Below are 6306 nucleotides of genomic sequence, written 5' to 3' on the forward strand. Positions count from 1 at the left end.
AACTGTTAGGTTAAAACGGAATTCTTGCGACAATCATCATTCAGCCAAGTCATTTGCTGAAAAATAATAACAAAATAATTCTTCAAATTGCTGTGCACAGCATTATGATTCCCCACGAGACTGTAAATCAAAATAACTAAATTTACAGGTTGCACACACCCACCGCAAAGGAAGAATTAATCACAATATTTTACTCTTAAACAAAAACAGAAAATGCTGGAGTAACTCAGTAAGTTGGCAGCTTCTGTGGAATAAAAAAAGAGTGTTAATGTTTTGAGTCCTGTGTGACTTCAAAACTTCCTCTGTTCTCTGACCAAATTATATCAGACTCGAGCCATTAATTCTGTTTCTGTCTTCACAGATGATGCCAGACCTGCTGAGTTTCTTCAGCACTTTCTGTTTTTGTTTCAGGTTTGTAGCATCTGCAGTATTTTGCTTTTGTTTGAAGATTTTACTCTTGGTAACTTTTACTGCAACACAAATCAGAAACAATGTAAATTAAACATGTATAAATGGCAATAATACTTCAAATAAAAAGATTAATTCCTCTTTAAATGGTTGATGAAACATAACCACAAACATTCCCGTTCAGCAAGGACAGCATTACTTAATGGCTACATTATTTCGTGGCATGATTTTTTTTTATATACGCAGGGATGGTTGGAGGTCCTATCTGATGAGATCTTTTACACAGAGTTTCACAGATATGATTATCATTGGAAAAGATCAGTTCTATTAGCCGTCTGCCTTTCAAGTCATGGCAATGGTGTAGCTTTCTAGAACTCCTTTCCAACAAACCTATCAAATATACCCCGAAGATTTTACAAAGAGTCATATAGCACGGAAACAGATCCTTCAGTCCAACCTGTCCATGCCGAACATAATCCTAAACTAGACTAGTCCCACCTGCCTGCTCCTGGCCCATATCCCTCCAAACCTTTCCTATTCATATATCTAACCAACTGTCTTTTAAAGATTGTAGTTGGGCCCACATCCACCACTTCCTCAGGATGTTCATTTCACATGCAAACCACCCTCTATGTCAAAAATTTGTCCCTCATGTTTTTTTTTAAATCTGTCTCCTCTCACCTTAAAAATGTGCCCCCTAGTCTTGAAATCCCCCATCCTATGGGAAAGACAACTCCTGTTAATTCTATCTATACCCCTCATTATTTTATAAACTTCTTTCTTTCCAGAAATTTTAGATCTCTTTAGTCAGTTTGCATTATATCTCCAAGAATTTGTGTCTCCCTTATTGCCAACCTCTCCCGACAGTGATTTATCTTTCTCCTCACAAGAATCTTGTGCTTGTCTTTTGCCTCTTTTCTACTTTGTGTCTGTGTATGTGCACTAATTGCTTTTCTCCTCCAGTTCTTGCACTTGTAGCTCTCCTTTGTATCTTCAGTGTTCCTTTTATGCCTGACAGCAACATGGCATCTTTTTTAACTTCCTTCCTGTGGATACTGCTTTTAGGTCAAGGTTTGGCAGATCACATGGACTAATGTTTCTTATTATCTAAAAAATTAAAATTGATACCTTATCAATTGATGTAAACATTTTTTAAAAAATGCATTTATGGATTTTAGAGACATTTTAAATAAATTACAATTTTTTTTTGCTATACTGTATCTTGGTCAAAGGTTGTCACAATAATGACACAATAAATGGATTTTATATAGTGCTCCTTCCATGAAATTGTAAATACTTTCAGAAGTAGCTCATGATTTTTCTCTAAATATTAACCAGAGGAAGCATTTATATGTGTGTTTATCACCATATACAGTGACCCAGAAGAATTTCAGTTTTGAAACAAGCCCATATGTACTGAATAGTCTTTTACTAAATATTTAACCAATTCACAGTTGAAGACTTTCAGCAGATATCCTGCGGCATTGTTTATCATCATTCTGTTCCTCATCTTGGTCTGAATATTCAGATCTATCGATTGAGGTAAATGTGTTTCTATGGGTTCTGCTCGTGGATTCTTCTGTGTTTTCAGGGCTATGGCAAAGCAGGTTTCTTACAATGATGTCTTCATCTCAGAGCTGCCTAATTTTCAGGAGTTGAAGAGGTTCATGTTGCACAGAAGAAGACGCAGTTACCACCTGAACCACCAGGACAATAAGGGAGGGTGGAGTTCTGGGGTATGTGATATTAAATTTCAAAGAGGGTACCTCAAAGAATTTTGCATGCTGTAGATATGGCACAGGCCTCTCTATACAGCATGGTCAAAATCAGGGACATTTGTCCTCATTATAGCTATCTCCATTTATACTGTTAATATGACATGTAAAATACCTCAAAAGTTGGAAATTAAAACATAATTCTACACTGTTTAGTAATTTTTGTACAACCAACTATTATATTAAGAAATGAAAACAAAAAAAATGCTGGAAATCACAGTGGGTCAGGCAGCATACGTAGGCAGAGACAGCAAGCTAATATTTCGAGCCAAGATGAATCTTCATCAGAGCTGATCTTAAGTATACTAATAACATTTTTAAGAAACATCTTTTTCACTTCAGTCTGGCTCACTTCATATATTATGATTCATTTTATACCTTCTTAACATTATGATCTTGCTTAGAGAAATGCATTCAATCTTTTCTCTTCAATCTGTTGATGCTAATAACACTGTTGAAGACGGTACGGCAAGAAAACATACAACTCAAAAACAAAGTACAGGTTTAATGCAATCTCTCATTCCAGTAATTTCCAAAGAAAAGGTGAATAGATAATTAGGTTAGTTAAATGTCTACTTTACTGAAGAAGTGTTATTTTTTACCCAGTTCCAAATGTACAACAGCTTGAATGTCAAATATTACAGGGTAGTTCATTCTAGTTCCTCAGCAGCTCTGTTCCTTTTGACGTAGCTGGCATTTCAGACTAACTTTGAGATAAATGCTAAATTAGTACAACATGGACTGAGCACTGAACTCTATCCAACTCAAACGGTTTCGGAATGTAAAGTCAGTAAAATTCACCAGCAAGTGGTATTTGAACTTTGGACTCGTGCAAGACAGAATTCAGTTAATAGCGATTTCAATGAGTTACAGCTTGATGAATCCTTTCATTTCACTTATTCACAGGATTTGAGGCATCCTTGGGAAGGGCAGTATTTAGTGCCCATCGGTAGTTACTCTTGAGAATATAATGGTGAGTTGCCCTCTTGGATGTAGCCAAGTGGTTTGCTAGGCCATATTCAGAGGGCAATAAGAATCAACCACAATGTTGTTGACCTGGAATCATTTATAGACAATGCTAGACACGAATAGCCAATTTCTTTCTCTAAAGAATATTTGTAAATCATATACAACACAGTGTGGAACTGGAGGGGCACAGCAGGTCAGGCAGCATCAGAGGAGCAGGAAAGTTCTTCAGAAAATTTTGAAGAAGGGTCCCGACCTGAAACGTCACCTTTCCTGCTTCTATGATGCTGCCTGACCTGCTGTGTTCCTCCAGCTCCACACTGTGTGGTCTCTGACTCCAGCATCTGCAGTTCTTGCTATCTCCTTTGTAAATCATATGGCTTTTTTACAATAATCCAGTAGTTTCACGGTCACCATTATGGAGATTTACTTTTTTCTTTATTCATTCAAGGGACATCAGTGTGAAAGGCAAGACCAGGCCTTCATGTCCATTCTCAGCTGCACTTGAGAAGATAGTGGTGAGCTGCCTTTGAGAATTGTTGCTATCCATGTGGTGCAAGCACACCTGAAGCTGTGGGAGGTAGGGTGTCCAAGCTCTTAACTTAGTGGCAATAGAAAACAAAGAAACAGTTCTGAGTAAGGATGACATGTGGCTTAGAGTGAGTCTGCTCTCCTTGTATTCTAAGGTGGTAAAGATTGCTGGTTTAGAAGTTGCTGGTGAAGAAATTCGATTGCATGGTGCCAATTTTATGGACATAATTTATTGACATAAAATGACTGGTAAGGATAAATTATATGAGATATATTATCATATTGGTAACGTCGCCATGGTCCCAGAAGATCATAGGGCCTGCTGTCTCATTTAACCTGAACGTCATCACATTTCAGGTGAGGGGAGAGGTTGAGAAGGAAGGACCTTCATGGTAATTTCAAACAGTCCGGGAATTGAACCCACAATCTTGGTGTTAATCTGCATAGTAAACCAGCCATTCAGCCAACTGAGCTTTGAAAGCCATGTTCCAGGGGGTCTGTAACCGAATTTGTGGCCCTTGAAGGCTCACATAAAAATTAAGTTGAACGCTTTTTATTTTAGTTATTGTACAGCCAAAGTATGCAGATGTGCAACTCTTTGTTCTACGTTAATAAACCAGGCTACTGACAGCCACCTATGCTTTGCAGGGTGCCTCTCTCTTGGTCCCTGAACTTAGTCCCAAGATCCTCAGACTGTTGTTCAAGACCACTGGTCCTATTGATCCCTTGGGGCCAGTGTACTGCCTCTGGGGCCATAAATCACACCTACAATGGAGGCCAGCAAACCAATTTACCATGACCAGGTCAACAGCCTCAGTCAGTGGGTGCTGTATGTGTTGCCCCAGGCTCATATCCCAACTCAGGTACAATCCAATTTCCAAGTTGATGTCTTTATGGCATCAGCCAAAATATTTTCTGTTCATGACTTCTTCAAATCGAATATCAAAAGTAAGGCATACTCCCTATATCTTAAGTGATCATGTTGAATCAATGCTCATGGCAACCAGTAAATCTGGCAATAACTACAATAGCACTGTCATATGTTATTCACTGACTTTGATTACACTGCCTCTATGCGTTTGCCCTACTACTAATGGGGTTAAGGCTCATCTTGCAGATCATCCTCTCAACCTTCCCAGGTTGACCTCATTTAAATCATTCTAGGCCATTTGTTCCTCAGCTACCACTTTTTCCTTTCACTTGAGTAATGTGCCACATGAAGAAGGTAATAAATGGTTCACTGTTTGCATTTGCCATCTTTATGGCTGAACATGTGTTTCATATATTAACTGAGTCCATTCCTTCTCTCCTTACACTGAACTGCAGCGCTGCATCCAGCTAGTTTAGCAATGACTGCCCTGCATGTGCCTTATACATCTGTGCATAATTATCTTAATCTAGAAGAGGTTTAGGCAAGGCATTTTTTTCACAAAAAATGCTATAAAAATGCCTTAAGCACATTACACTGTAGGATAGGAGTATACACAGTAGTGTGTAGAGACAACCTGAAATGAAAATGTATTGCTTCTGGATGAAAACCATGTGGAGATACTGCTCATTCATCACAACTGCAGTTCAACAGCTTAGCCTGCTGTGCACAATCTAAACAAAATATTGCAACAAGTGTATTCAGGGTCTTGGCTAACACCTCTACAAGTCAAAGGTTTAAGCATCAGTAGTAACAAACTTCTTAACAACAGAACCCTTCATTGGAGTTTGATGCATTACAGAATGAAACAAGGCACAAACTTGTACCGCTCAATTTAGTAAATCTCTTTGTTTAATAAGCACACCTGGTGAATTTCTGATCTTTTCCAAATAAAAATGTTTCTTTTGAAACGAAGATTTAAACTTTCACAACCCTTCATTTCTCTGGTGCCATGAGCCTCCAGCAAAAATGCTAAAGGGTATGCCACTGCATAAAAACGTTATCTTCAATCTGTTCCATTTCATATAAATTAACTGCTAACTCACAATCACTGAATGTAGGAAGTATCGGGCAATACAGAGCTTTGCGAAGGATGTGACGACGAAATCAAAAGCTATTAATTAACCAAAAATAGAAACTGCTGGAAAAGCTCAGCAGGTCTGGCAGCAACTGTGGAGAAAAATCAGAATTAACGTTTGGGTCACGTTACCCTTCCCTAGAACTTCCTCACTCGACCCAAAACGTTAACTCTGCTTTCTCTCCACAGATGCTGCCAGATCTGCTAAGCTTTTTCAGCAATTTGTTTTTGCAGTATCTGCACAGTTCTTTTGGTTTTCATTTATTAAATAACCCTACATAACTCCCAAGAATCATTAACTTCTATTTACAGCCAGTACATGCACATTTCCAGCCTCAGCAAAAGTTCTGTAGACTTCTTTACCCCTTGCAGACTGGGCTGTCTCAGTGAACAGCTTAGATAAACATGTCCAATGCGCTGATTAGACCAAAATTTAACTGACTGAATCTTAGGAAAATTGAAAGTGTTGCTTATCTACTTTCGGGTTAATATATTGCTATGTACATACATGTGGTTGTCTTTCACAAAACATGATCTTCAGAATGTTTTCAGGGGCCAAAGGAAATTTTTACACTAGATTAACGTATCAGACATCTAATTCTTATATTATAATTTAATAA

The sequence above is a fragment of the Rhincodon typus genome, chromosome 5 (assembly GCF_021869965.1).
Source record: "Rhincodon typus isolate 14 chromosome 5, sRhiTyp1.1, whole genome shotgun sequence".
In the NCBI taxonomy this organism is placed as follows: Eukaryota; Metazoa; Chordata; class Chondrichthyes; order Orectolobiformes; family Rhincodontidae; genus Rhincodon; species Rhincodon typus.